Source organism: Dermochelys coriacea, chromosome 4, assembly GCF_009764565.3.
Source record: "Dermochelys coriacea isolate rDerCor1 chromosome 4, rDerCor1.pri.v4, whole genome shotgun sequence".
Classification (NCBI taxonomy): Eukaryota; Metazoa; Chordata; order Testudines; family Dermochelyidae; genus Dermochelys; species Dermochelys coriacea.
Genome location: NC_050071.1, coordinates 104,466,012 through 104,479,578, shown reverse-complemented (window position 1 = coordinate 104,479,578; position 13,567 = coordinate 104,466,012). Strand labels below are relative to the sequence as shown.

The 13,567-nt window shown below is 42.8% G+C and overlaps 1 long non-coding RNA gene across 1 annotated transcript; it reads right to left on the bottom strand.

The window, feature by feature from the left end:
* Nucleotides 1-201: 201 nt before the first annotated feature.
* Nucleotides 202-9,960, bottom strand: LOC122460012. Its single transcript, XR_006281025.1, has 3 exons — nucleotides 9,739-9,960; nucleotides 4,700-4,706; nucleotides 202-214 (listed from the first exon to the last, which is right to left on the bottom strand). It is a non-coding gene; the product is annotated as an uncharacterized LOC122460012 (long non-coding RNA).
* Nucleotides 9,961-13,567: the final 3,607 nt, after the last annotated feature.

Genomic DNA, 13,567 nt, shown 5'->3' with positions numbered 1-13,567 from the left:
CTGAGATGTGGGAGACCCACAAGTTCAAGTCCTCCCTCGGGCTGAAGGGGAGAAGAGATTTGAACAGGAATCTGCTTGATGAGTGTCCTAAACACTGGACTACAGAATATTCTGATGCGGGGCTCCCTCAGTCTCTTCTGTTAAAGCTATTCAACTGTGAATAAGTAATTTAAAAAATCACTGGTGTCAGGGGAGTGGATCCTAGGTCTCCCAACTCCCAGGTGAGTGCTGTAACCAGCAGCACGCAAAGTCATTCTCATGCTTGGTCTTTTCACCCCCACTGGTTGAAGCTGTTCCTCTGTGGCTAAACAATGAAAGAAACATTGTGCCAGAGAGAGAAAGAGAAGAATAAAGTATGAGAATGACTCTGTAACCTGCAGAAGAGACTGAGGGACCCCTACCCCATGAGACTATCCCATAGCCTAGTGACTGAAAGGTTGCAGATCTCTGTTCATGTCCTTTCTGAATGAATAATAATAATAATCAATTAATAAATAATTATTATTACATCCTTCTCATGCCAATGTTGGCATATAGGGCAGAAACTATTGTCTTCCATTCCCCTCCATCATTAACTGCTGCTTTCATCTGCTCTATGACATTGACATCAAGCATTCCATTCTCCTTGTTAAGAGTTCTTCTTAATGTTGCTCTTGGGCATCCATGGTTCCTCACACCAGTTGGTTTCCATTTGACATTTTCATTTGGGAATCTTTCTGTTGACATCTGCAGGACACGCCCACATATATCAAATTCTTTCTTCTAGGGCTGTCCAGTGATTAAAAAAATTAATCGCTATTAATCATGCAATTAAAACAATAATCACGATTAATTGCGCTGTTAAACAATAATAGAAAACCATTTATATAAATATGTTTGGATGTTTTCAACATTTTCAAATATATTGATTTCAATTACAATACAGAATACAAAGTGTACAGTGCTCAAGTTATATTTTTTAAAGTAATATTTGCACCGTAAAAAAAAGAAATAGTATTTTTCAATTAATCAAATACAAGTACTATAGTTCAATCTTTTTATCATGAAATTTGAAGTTACTAATGTAGAGTTATGTACAAAAATTAACTGCATTCAAAAATAAAACAATATAAAACTTTAGAGCCCAGAAGTCCACGCAGTCCTATTTCTTGTTCAGCCAATCTTTCAGACAAACAAGTTGTTTACATTTGCAGGAGATAATGCTGCTTGCTTCTTTTTTACAGTGTCACCTGACAGTGAAAATAAGAATTCACATGGCACTATTGTAGCCAGTGTTGCAAAATATTTACGTGCCAGATGCACTAAAGTTTCATCTGTCCCTTCATGCTTCAACCACCATTCCAGGAGATAAGCATCCATGTTGATGGTGAGTTTTGCTCGATAACGATCCAAAGCAGTACAGACCAACACATGTTCATTTTCATCGTCTTAGTCAGATGTCATCAGCAGAAGGTTGATTTTCTTTTTTTGTGGTTTGGGTTCTGTAGTTTCCTCATCAGAGTGTTGCTCTTTTAAGACTTCCGAAGCATGCGCCACACTCCATCCCTCTCAGATTTTGGAAAGCTCTTCAGATTCTTAAATCTTGGGTCAACTAGTGTAGCTATCTTTAGAAATCTCACATTGGTACCTTCTTTGTGTTTTGTCAAATCTGTCATGAAAGTGTTCTTAAAACGAACAGCAAGCTGGGTCATTGTACAAGACTACTATAATGTGAAATATATGGAGTGTGGGTAAAAAAAATTAATCGCTTGAGTTAACTGTGATTAATCAACAATCCTACTGCCTTCTGATTCTGGTGGAAACAAACTGGTGGTTGGTGATTTCTCAGATCTTTTCATTGATAATGAAGTCTTTCCAGTCAATGAGCAGAATCTTTCATAGGTACTCATTTTTGAAGGCATCTAATTTTCTGTCCAATGTTCTGGTACATCTCCAGCTGTGGAACCTGTATAATGAGATTATATTTAAAATTCTTGGTTTTGTTCTGATGCAAGATATTTGATTGCCATATGGTATAAGTTTAGTGAATGTTATGAATGCCTTTCCTATATTAAGGTCATTTCCTTCTTGACGTCTCCGTTAGCCAGTGTGGTGCTGCCAAGGTAAATTAATTGTTCTACTTCCTTGATATTTTTGCCTTCTTAATATGATGTTATTGCTTGATATCTGGGTTTCAAGGATGTTTGTTCTAGCTTATCTGTTTTTGAGCCCTGTTTGTTCTGCTGTTTTTTTCAGCTTGTCTGTCTACGTTTATAACTTCTCAGGAGTGTTACTTAATAGTGCAATATTATCAGTAAAATTTAGCTCCTCTAGGCATTTGCCATCTACCCATGCAGTACCAGTATTTGTGTTACTAATACATTTCTTCATTATCCATTCTATGTGAAAGGCAAACACCAGCAAAGATAAAATGCAGCCATCTTTCTCACCAGAGTCCACATTGAACCATTCTGTTATCTGGCTGTTCACCCTTACAAAACACTTTGCATAGCTGTACATAACTTTGATGATGTTAACAACATAGGACAGAAGACTATTTCACAACATATGTCTGTGCAGGCTATCAAATGCCTTCTGAAAATAAATGATATTGATGATATGAGGAGCTTGCCAGTCTATACAGTCTTCTATGATGGTCCTTAGTGTGAATATCTGGTCTATACAAGATCTCTTGGGCCTGCCTCCAGCCTGTTCTGCTCTAAGCTTGGAATCCACTGCCTCTCTGTAATATCACACTGCAAAAAAGCTTCCCCTACACCAGAGAGTAAGGTAACTTCTCTCCAGTTGTTACAATTGGTAAGATCAACTTTTGGAGGTATTCTGACAATGATTTTATGTTTCCACTGGTCAGGAGAATGCTCTTTTTCCCAGACGTCATTGGACAGCTCTCCTTTATTTAGATGATAGTATCAAGTGCATTCAGCATTTCTGCTGTGATTTGCTCCTCTCCCACTGATTTGTTATTTTTCAGCTTCTTGATTATGGCCTGTACTTCTGACATCTCTGTTGAACTAATGTTGATGTTAAGTTGATAAGGTTCACATTTCATTGAAGTCTGGTACTGAAATAAGGCTGTCTGTGTGGAGGACTTTTTGAAATGCTCTGACCATTTATTTTTCCATTCTACCTCATCTGTAAGCATTTTCCCCATCGTGGTTTTTTTTATATTGAAATTAACTGCAAGTGTTCAGTTACTACATAGAGACCATTGATCTTTGTACAAATTTCAAAGTGACATCACAGGAATTCCACTGTGGACCGAGTCCTACATGTATACTACATCCCACGGACCACCATTGACAATGGAATTTGGCCTTCTCCTCAGAATGAGTTTGATACCTTTGATCTACATAATCTCGGTGGCCCTTCTCTGTGTTCTTCCTATTCCAAACAAAGTAATCTCTTCTCCTAAGTTCCTGTTTGTAGAAAAAGGCAGAGAATTCAGTAAAGTCAGAGTTAGGGAGCAAAATAAAGGAATATTTTTTTAGATAAATCACTCTATTATGGAAGAATATTATTTCTCTCTCTCTCTCTCTCTCTCTCTCTCTCTCTCTCTCTCTCTCTCTCTCTCTCACACACACACACACACATACACACACACACACACACAAGGGCACTGAAACACTCCCCAAAACGGGGGCAGGGGAGCCTGCCCAAAATCTCACTGAGGCCCACCTCTGCCCCCCTGAGGCCACTCCCCTGGCCAAGCCAGAAGCCATAGCAGAGCCTGGAAGCCTGCCTCCCCCTACCCAGAGTGTGGGGGGCAAAAGCAGCCCTCGTCCATGTCCCGGCCCCCGACCTGGGCAGGTGGATGGACCCATGGTCCTCACAGCTGCCCATGCAGCTCTCCCTGACCTGGCTCCAGCCAAGGATGGGGAGCCTTGCAGCCACAACTCTGCCATGGTACGAGCTGGGCAGGCAGCTGTGGGAATCTGCAGCAGGCCCGAATGCCACCTGCCCAAGTTCAGGGATCCGAGCAGCCCCGGCCCCTGTCCTCACCCCTTGGGTGCTCTCCCCAGGGCAGGTGGAGGGTCCATGAATCTGCGGCCTCTCAAAGCTGCCCACATGGCTTTTACCATGGCAGGGCTGTAGCTCTGAGGACCCCACATCTGGAGCCGGGTCAGAGAGAGCAACGGGGGCAGTTGTGGGGAGCTGGGACAGAATTGAAGACTCTCCACCTCTACCTGCCTCTCAACCAGGTGGGGAGCCCAGGGGGTGGAGACTCAGGCCGGGGGCTACTCTTAGCCCCCCCATCTCCCACTCCCCAGGAAGGGTCTGCCATGGCTTCTGACATCTGCCCGGGTTCCCTGGCCAGGCTCTGTGCTGGCCTGTCTGGGGAGTGGAGCCTCAGGGGGAAGAAGAGGGGAAGGGGGCAGGGTCCATCCCAGCGAAATGTGGATGGGCCATGCTTGTACACTTTCAAAAAGTGGGAAGGCACTGGTCCCCTGAACCGCACTCCCCCTCGCCACCTTTCTGGTGTCACTGCACGCACGGTCTCTCTTTCACTGTGTACAACAACAAATATATTATTTTCTTCCACATCCCTGCAAAAACTGAACCCTTCTGGACATGTGGCATATTAAAAATCAAATGTGTGTGGCACAAATGCAAAACTGTACCTGTGCCACTGCTGCTCTATGTCCAGCGCAAGCCATATGCCAGTTGATTTCTCTTCCAGTGGGTTGAAAGGATGAGCCACGTTACAGCTGATACAGATGTGCCAGTTACTTTTTAGCCATTGTGCTAAGTTTTTTTTGGCAGACAGAACAATTTCATTATGACTGAGTTAGGCAAGACAGAAATGCTTTTGAAGTCCATGAGTTCTATTTCTCTTACCTTCTACCTTGCATTTAAAAGGACCAACTCTGTGAAGCTATTTTACAATGCATGCGGAAGTGAGCCTCCCAGCCTCAGTCTATAGATATGAGGTAAAAATATCTATGTAAATTGGTTTTTTTTACATTGAGGATCTGGCTGGAGCTTGGCCACTCAAGCCCATCCCCCAGTCTTGAGAGCTCTGCAACATCTAAACAGCTATTTTAGCATGATAGCATGAGCCCTGCCAGCAAAAGTCTGGGAACCTGTGGTGTTTAGATGTTGCTTGTATTTATTAGAATTGGGAGCACTGGCTGTTGGGAGTCAGCCAGGAGGACAGGAAACAGGAAGGAGGGGGGAGGAGCTAAAGAGGCTGAAGGAGAGCTACTGATGGTGCAATAGCAGCTTGGAAAAGAGGTTTCCACTTTAAAAAATAAAGTCCTGTTGAAGTTTGCCTGGCTACTACAACATTCTGGTGACGAGGAAGGATCTTCTGCTTCTGAACCCACTTGCACCCTTTCTACAAAGCCCAGGTGAGCTTCCAATTGCTTTTACTTCCTGAATCCATATGTTTGAGACTTATCTGCTTGCAATCAGTGCTACAGAGATTTCTGAAGTAAGAAAGTGTGCTCTGCTAATCCACTGCTTGGAGCAGAAGGGCAGCATATATTTTACACTTTTCCCCTTGCAGACGATAAATATGAGACTTCACTCACTGCATTAAAGAACCTTTTTGTACCAAAAGTGAATTTAGTAGCTAATTGCTACAGATTTCGCCAGTGTGAGCAGAAACCAGGGGAAACTATAGTGCAGTATATTGCTTCCCTGAGGAGTCTGATTGTAACTTGTGACTTTGGGAATATGGCAGATGAAATGATTAGAGACCAGCTCATTGAGAAAACAACCATGCTTCATGTAAGAGAACGCTTACTTCTAGAACCACAATTTACACTAGAAAAAGCAATAACCATTGCTACCCAGATTGAGTCAGCTACAGCTTAAGCCAAAATAATGAGCATGGATACAGGAGGCACAGTCCAGGCTGTGACTCCTTTGCAAAAAAAGTTCACTATTGCTGCAGACAAACAATTACAAGAGGGAAAACTAATTAAAAATGACCAAATCAGCAAATTCAAAATACAGTAAAAGCATGTTTTTGCTGTGGATCCCCACAACACTTTGCAAGCTACACAGGATGTCCTGCAAAAGTAGCTCAGTGCAATCAGTGCAAAAAGATTGCTAAAGTATGTCGCAGCAGCCAGTTCAATCAACAGGTGCATGCAGTTACAATACCAGATGTTACTGTGCTCAGCGTAGACAAAATCTCTACTTCACATATTCCAGGACAAATAAAGTGCATGGTAAATGTTTCTGCCATAGCCTCAGGCAAATCACACTCTATTCAGCTAATGTTGGACACTGGCTCAGCAGTATATATATTGCCTGATTCTATCTATTTGCATTACTTTAAAGATGTGCCTCTTAGTGAACCCAAGCTTCACTTGGTGTGCTATTTGAAAAACCATATTCCAGTACGTGGCTGCCTACTAGCATTAGTTACTTTTAGTGATTGCTGTGTAACTGCAGAGTTTTACATTGTCCACAAAGGCACTTCTATCCTTGGCAGAGATTTATTGGCTGCTTTAAATCTCAGGATAGTTAGTGGACTCAGCAAAGCACTCTTGCGGTACACACATCAGTTTCTGCTGGACCCAACACCAGGTTGAGGAGCAACTTGGCTGTGCTTATGGGTTTCTGCATAAAGTTAAAATGCGGAATAATGTGATGCCTGTAGGACAGAAATTACAGCGCTTACAATTTTCAGTCAGGTAAGCTGTTTCAGAGGAACTTAGAAAACTTGTTCAAGAGGACATTATTGAAGAGATTAATTCCTCAGAATGGGTTTCAGCTATAGTAGTGATGCAGTGAAGAAGAGTGGAGGCATTCGCCTTTGTGTGGACTTAAGGGAGCCAAATAAAGCTATTGTGATTGACAGTCATCCTCTTCCTCACATAGAAGAAGTATTTGCAGAACTCCATGGAGCAAAGATGTTTTCTACTCTTGATTTGCAGAGCACATACCACCAGGTTATGTTGCATAAAGATAGCAGAGACCTCACAGCATTAATTACACATGAGGGACTATTCCATTTTAAACATGTTCCATACGGTCTTGCATCAGCCCCAACTGCCTTCCAAAAAATGATGTAATTGATTTTGAAGAATCAACATGGAGTTCAGTGCTAATTGGATGATTGTGTTTGGAAATACTTCTGAGGAGCATGACAATAACCTGTAGTCTGTACTAAACTGCATCAGCAAAGCAGGCCTCAAGCTCAATAGGTCCAAATGCAAATTTAAACAAAGTGAACTCTCCTTTCTGGGGCATTTCACAGGCTGGACTAAAACCTGATCTGACTCATACCCTGGCAATTTCAAATGCTCCTCCTCCAACAGATTTGCAAACCTTCCTTCTTGGGTCTTACCTCCTGGTATGTAAAATTCATTCCCAATTATGCTTCTGTCATTGAACCGTTACGAGAATTACTACAGGGAACTTCAACCTTAGTGTGGACAACAGATGAACAAGCTAGTTTTGAAACAGTGAAAGACTTGATTGTACTTGTCCAGTACTTGCACTATTCAGTCCTGCATTGCCCACAATTGTAACTACTGATGCTTCTGATTATGAACTTGGGGCTGTCCTCACACAACTTCATGAGGACAACACAGAGAGAACTGTTGCATTTGCTTCAAGGACACTAAGTAATGCTGAGAAAAATATTCTACAGTCAAAAAAGAAGCACTTGCTTGTGTCTGGGCTACTGAAAAATGGAGAACTTACCTGTGGGGCCACACGTTCAAGTTGCACACACACTACAACCTTTTGATGACATTGCTCACCATGAAAGGACTGGGAAGAGCAGGATATCGTATTGCTAGATGATCTGCAAGACTACTCTCTTTCAATTATGAACTGGAATATAATTCTGGAAACCAAAATGTGGTTGCTGATTGCCTTTCTCGCCTGCCTTTGCCTTCATCAGATGGTCCACCGGAGGATGAAGATGTAGTAGTTGCACTTATTACAAGCACTCTTACTGCAGTTACAAGAGAACAATGTCAAACTGCTTGTTCAGCATGTCCAATTCAACAAAAACTACTGGAATTTCTGATAAATAGATGGCCCAGTAACCCTAAAAATCTTGACCCAGTTTTGCTGCCTTATTTTAAGAGTTTGGGATGAACTTTCTTTGCTCGATGGCTGTGTGCTACTTGGTACACACCAGTTACTTGTGCCAGAAGAATTACAATAAAAACTCATATACCTGGCACATGATACTCATCAAGGAATTGTCAGAACCAAACAGCGACTACGGGATCTGTATTGGTGGCCAGGGATGGACTCTCACACTGAAGACTGAAGCACTCATCCATTGAATGCATCCAATGAAGTGAGCTGTAGCTCAAGAGAGCTTATGCTCAAATAAATTTGTTAGTCTCTAAGGTGTCACAAGTACTCCTTTTCTTTTTGCGAATACAGATTAACACGGCTGCTACTCTGAAACCTGTCATAAAATCCTGTGTCACTTGCGAAATACATGATAAGACAGCAGTGACATGTACCTCTCCATTACAGCCTGTTCCTCTTCCTGAATCTCCATGGGAAAAAGTGTGAATGAAAAGTTGTAGGATCCTTTGACAGTGCTCCAATTCACTGTCGCTATGCCATCACCTTAATAGACTATTTCAGTAAATGTCCTGAGGTAGCATTTACATTGCAAATCTCTTCTGCTACAGTAATTAAGTTCCTCTTTTCAGTTTTTAGCAGGGAAGGTAACCCCAAAGAACAGGTTTCAGATAATTGTAGTCAATTTACTTCCCTGGAGTTTGAATCTTTTCTAGCAGAGAGGAACATTTTACACAGAAGGTTATCCCTATACTACCCTCAAGACAATGGGGAAATCGAATGATTTGCAAACAGCTAAACTGGAAGGGCGATGGTGGATAACCTTCACTACTGATTTCTTGCAAGCATACTGGGCTTACACGACATGCCACACAAAAATCACCTGTAGTTACTGCATGGGAAACAGATGAATACTAAACTGAACATTGCTGGATTGTTAAAGGCACAAACTGAGGCCCCAACCAAGGATGATATGAGAAAAATAGTTGAACAGAACGAGGCAAAGTCTAAGACTTTCACAGACAAGTAGCGGGATGCTAAGGAACCAAAGTCTCAGTGTGGTTCCTTCATTAGAATATGAAAACCTGGAATTTTAGGCAAAGGGGACCATAAATTCACAGTTCCTCTTAAAATCATAGAGAAGAAGGGACCTTACACCTATCGACTTTCTGATGGGCGGTTATGGAATGTTTCTTATCTTGCACCTGCCTATGCACCAAGAGGAGATTGTGCCAACACCCAGTCTGCATTGGATGACTTCACCATAGTATCAACACAACAAGATATTGCACTGGAACCGGGGCTTGAGAGATGGCCTGACAGACCCAGACGACCACATGTCTGGACTAGAGACTATGTTATGTAGTATCTTTAGTGTTTTTAGTGTAATAATTTTGTCAATAGTATAGTGCTTTGTTTCCTATTTGTTCCTGTGGTTAGAACAACAATGTTTATTGTAATTGAGAGAGTTTCTTAAGAGAGGAGGGAAAGTGGTGTTTAGATGTTGCTTGTAATTATTAGAATTGGGAGTACTGGCTGTTGGGAGTCTGAAAGGACAGGAAACAGAAAGGGAGGGGGGAGGAGTTGAAGAGACTGAGGGAAAGCTACTGAGGGTGCAACAACAGCTTGGATAAGAGGTTTCCACTTTAAAAAATAAAGTCCTGTTGAAGTTTGTTAGTACTTTGCCTGCTACTACAACAGAACCCAGACTGAGATGTTCACTCCCAGATGCACTGTAGACCAGGGGTTCTCAAATTTGGTATCAGGACCCCTCAGAGAGTAGCGGGGTTATTACATGGGGGGGGTCACAAGGTGTCAGCCTCCACCCTAAACCCCGCTTTGTCTCCAGCATTTATAATGGTGTTAAATATATAAAAAAGTGTTTTTAATTCATATGGGGGGGTCACAGTCAGACGCTTGCTATGTGAAAGGGGTCACCAGAGCAAACATTTGGGAAACACTGCTATAGACACACTTTAAGTCACTGCTCTTCCTGAGAGTTTCTGATCATCCACAACTCCACTCATTTTCGTAAAAAGAAAAGGAGTACTTGTGGCACCTTAGAGACTAACAAATTTATTAGAGCATAAGCTTTCATGAGCTACAGCACACTTCATTGGATGCATTTGGTGGAAAAAACAGAGGAGAGATTTATATACACACACACAGAGAACATGAAACAATGGGTTTATCATACACACTGTAAGGAGAGTGATCACTTAAGATAAGCCATCACCAGCAGCAGGGGGGGGAAAGGAGGAAAACCTTTCATGGTGACAAGCAAGGTAGGCTAATTCCAGCAGTTAACAAGAATATCAGAGGAACAGTAGGGGGTGGAGTGGGGGGGAGACATACAATGGGGAAATAGTTTTACTTTGTGTAATGATTCATCCATTCGCAGTCTCTATTCAAGCCTAAGTTAATTGTATTCAGTTTGCAAATTAATTCCAATTCAGCAGTCTCTCGTTGGAGTCTGTTTTTGAAGCTTTTTTGTTGAAGGATAGCCACTCTTAGTTCTGTGATCGAGTGACCAGAAAGATTGAAGTGTTCTCCAACTGGTTTTTGAATGTTATAATTCTTGATGTCTGATTTGTGTCCATTCATTCTTTAACGTAGAGACTGTCCAATTTGACCAATGTACATGGCAGAGGGGCATTGCTGGCACATGATGGCATATATCACATTGGTAGATGCGCAGGTGAACGAGCCTCTGATAGTGTGACTGATGTGATTAGGCCCTATGATGGTATCCCCTGAATAGATATGTGGAAAGAGTTGGCAACGGGCTTTGTTGCAAGGATAGGTTCCTGGGTTAGTGGTTCTGTTGTGTGGTGTGTGGTTGCTGGAGAGTATTTGCTTCAGATTGGGGGGCTGTCTGTAAGCAAGGACTGGCCTGTCTCCCAAGATCTGTGAGAGTGATGGGTCGTCCTTCAGGATAGGTTGTAGATCCTTGATGATGCGTTGGAGAGGTTTTAGTTGGGGGCTGAAGGTGATGGCTAGTGGCGTTCTGTTATTTTCTTTGTTGGGCCTGTCCTGTAGTAGGTGACTTCTGGGTACTCTTCTGGCTCTGTCAATCTGTTTCTTCACTTCAGCAGGTGGGTATTGTAGTTGTAGGAATGCATGATAGAGATCTTGTAGGTGTTTGTCTCTGTCTGAGGGGTTGGAGCAAATGCGGTTATATCGTAGAGCTTGGCTGTAGACAATGGATCGAGTGGTATGATCTGGATGAAAGCTAGAGGCATGTAGGTAGGAATAGCGGTCAGTAGGTTTCCGATATAGGGTGGTGTTTATGTGACCATCGCTTATGAGCACCGTAGTGTCCAGGAAGTGGATCTCTTAGAATCATAGAATCATAGAATCATAGAATATCAGGGTTGGAAGGGACCCCAGAAGGTCATCTAGTCCAACCCCCTGCTCAAAGCAGGACCAAGTCCCAGTTAAATCATCCCAGCCAGGGCTTTGTTGTGTGGACTGGTCCAGGCTGAGGTTGATGGTGGGATGGAAATTGTTGAAATCATGGTGGAATTCCTCAAGAGCTTCTTTTCCATGGGTCCAGATGATGAAGATGTCATCAATGTAGCGCAAGTAGAGTAGGGGCATTAGGGGACGAGAGCTGAGGAAGCGTTGTTCTAAGTCAGCCATAAAAATGTTGGCATACTGTGGGGCCATGCGGGTACCCATCGCAGTGCTGCTGATTTGAAGGTATACATTGTCCCCAAATGTGAAATAGTTATGGGTGAGGACAAAGTCACAAAGTTCAGCCACCAGGTTAACCGTGACAGTATCGGGGATACTGTTCCTGTCGGCTTGTAGTCCATCTTTGTGTGGAATGTTGGTGTAGAGGGCTTCTACATCCATAGTGGCTAGGATGGTGTTTTTAGGAAGATCACCAATGGACTGTAGTTTCCTCAGGAAGTCAGTGGTGTCTCGAAGATAGCTGGGAATGCTGGTAATGAAGGGCCTGAGGAGGGAGTCTACATAGCCAGACAATCCTGCTGTCAGGGTGCCAATACCTGAGATGATGGGGCGTCCAGGATTTCCAGGTTTATGGATCTTGGGTAACAGATAAAATACCCCAGGTCGGGGTTCTAGGGGTGTGTCTGTGCGGATTTGTTCTTGTGCTTTTTCAGGGAGTTTGTTGAGCAAATGCTGAAGTTTCTTTTGGTAACTCTCAGTGGGATCAGAGGGTAATGGCTTGTAGAAAGTGGTGTTGGAGAGCTGCCTAGTAGCCTCTTGTTCATACTCCGACCAATTCATGATGACGACAGCACCTCCTTTGTCAGCCTTGCCACTATGGATGTAGAAGCCCTCTACACCAACACTACCCTCTACCTCCAGCAACCACACACCACTCAACAGAACCACTAAACCAGGAACCTATCCTTTCAACAAAGCCCGTTGCCAACTCTGTCCACATATCTATTCAGGGGATACCATCATAGGGCCTAATCACATCAGCCACACTATCAGAGGCTCGTTCACCTGCGCATCTACCAATGTGATATATGCCATCATGTGCCAGCAATGCCCCTCTGCCATGTACATTGGCCAAACTGGACAGTCTCTACGTAAAAGAATGAATGGACACAAATCAGATATCAAGAATTATAACATTCAAAAACCAGTTGGAGAACACTTTAATCTCTCTGGTCACTCGATCACAGACCTAAGAGTGGCTATCTTTCAACAAAAAAGCTTCAAAAACAGACTCCAACAAGAGACTGCTGAATTGGAATTAATTTGCAAACTGGATACAATTAACTTAGGCTTGAATAGAGACTGGGAATGGATGAGTCATTACACAAAGTAAAACTATTTCCCCATGGTATTTCTCCCCCCCCACCCCACCCCCTACTGCTCCTCTGATATTCTTGTTAACTGCTGGAATTAGTCTACCTTGCTTGTCACCATGAAAGGTTTTTCTCCTTTCCCCCTCCTGCTGCTGGTGATGGCTTATCTTAAGTGATCACTCTCCTTACAGTGTGTATGATAAACCCATTGTTTCATGTTCTCTGTGTGTGTGTATATAAATCTCTCCTCTGTTTTTTCCACCAAATGCATCCGATGAAGTGATCTGTAGCTCACGAAAGCTTATGCTCTAATAAATTTGTTAGTCTCTAAGGTGCCACAAGTACTCCTTTTCTTTTTGCGAATACAGACTAACACGGCTGCTACTCTGAAACCACTCATTTTCGTGGTGCTCTTCACATTGCAGCATAGTGCCCACAATCACCTAATCTACATTAGAACAGTTGACTGTTGCTCACAATGGGTGCCAGCATTGGGTGCAGCTAAACGAAGCTGAACAGTTTCCCTGCTTGTATAGCCAGGGACAAACCATGTTTGACATCATTTGGTTTTAACATCAGTTCCTGAAATAGAGCTGAACATGACTTGTATTTGGCTACGCTTGCTGCTAAATTGTATTCAGCACATGTGGATTTCTGCCGACTGCTGACATCTGTTGGCAGCAGAGGGCAACTCTTGTAGTATAGGCAAGCAGAATGACTGTCATGAGGAAGACCCTGCATTGGATATTTTTCTTTCTTTTTGGACTTTCAGA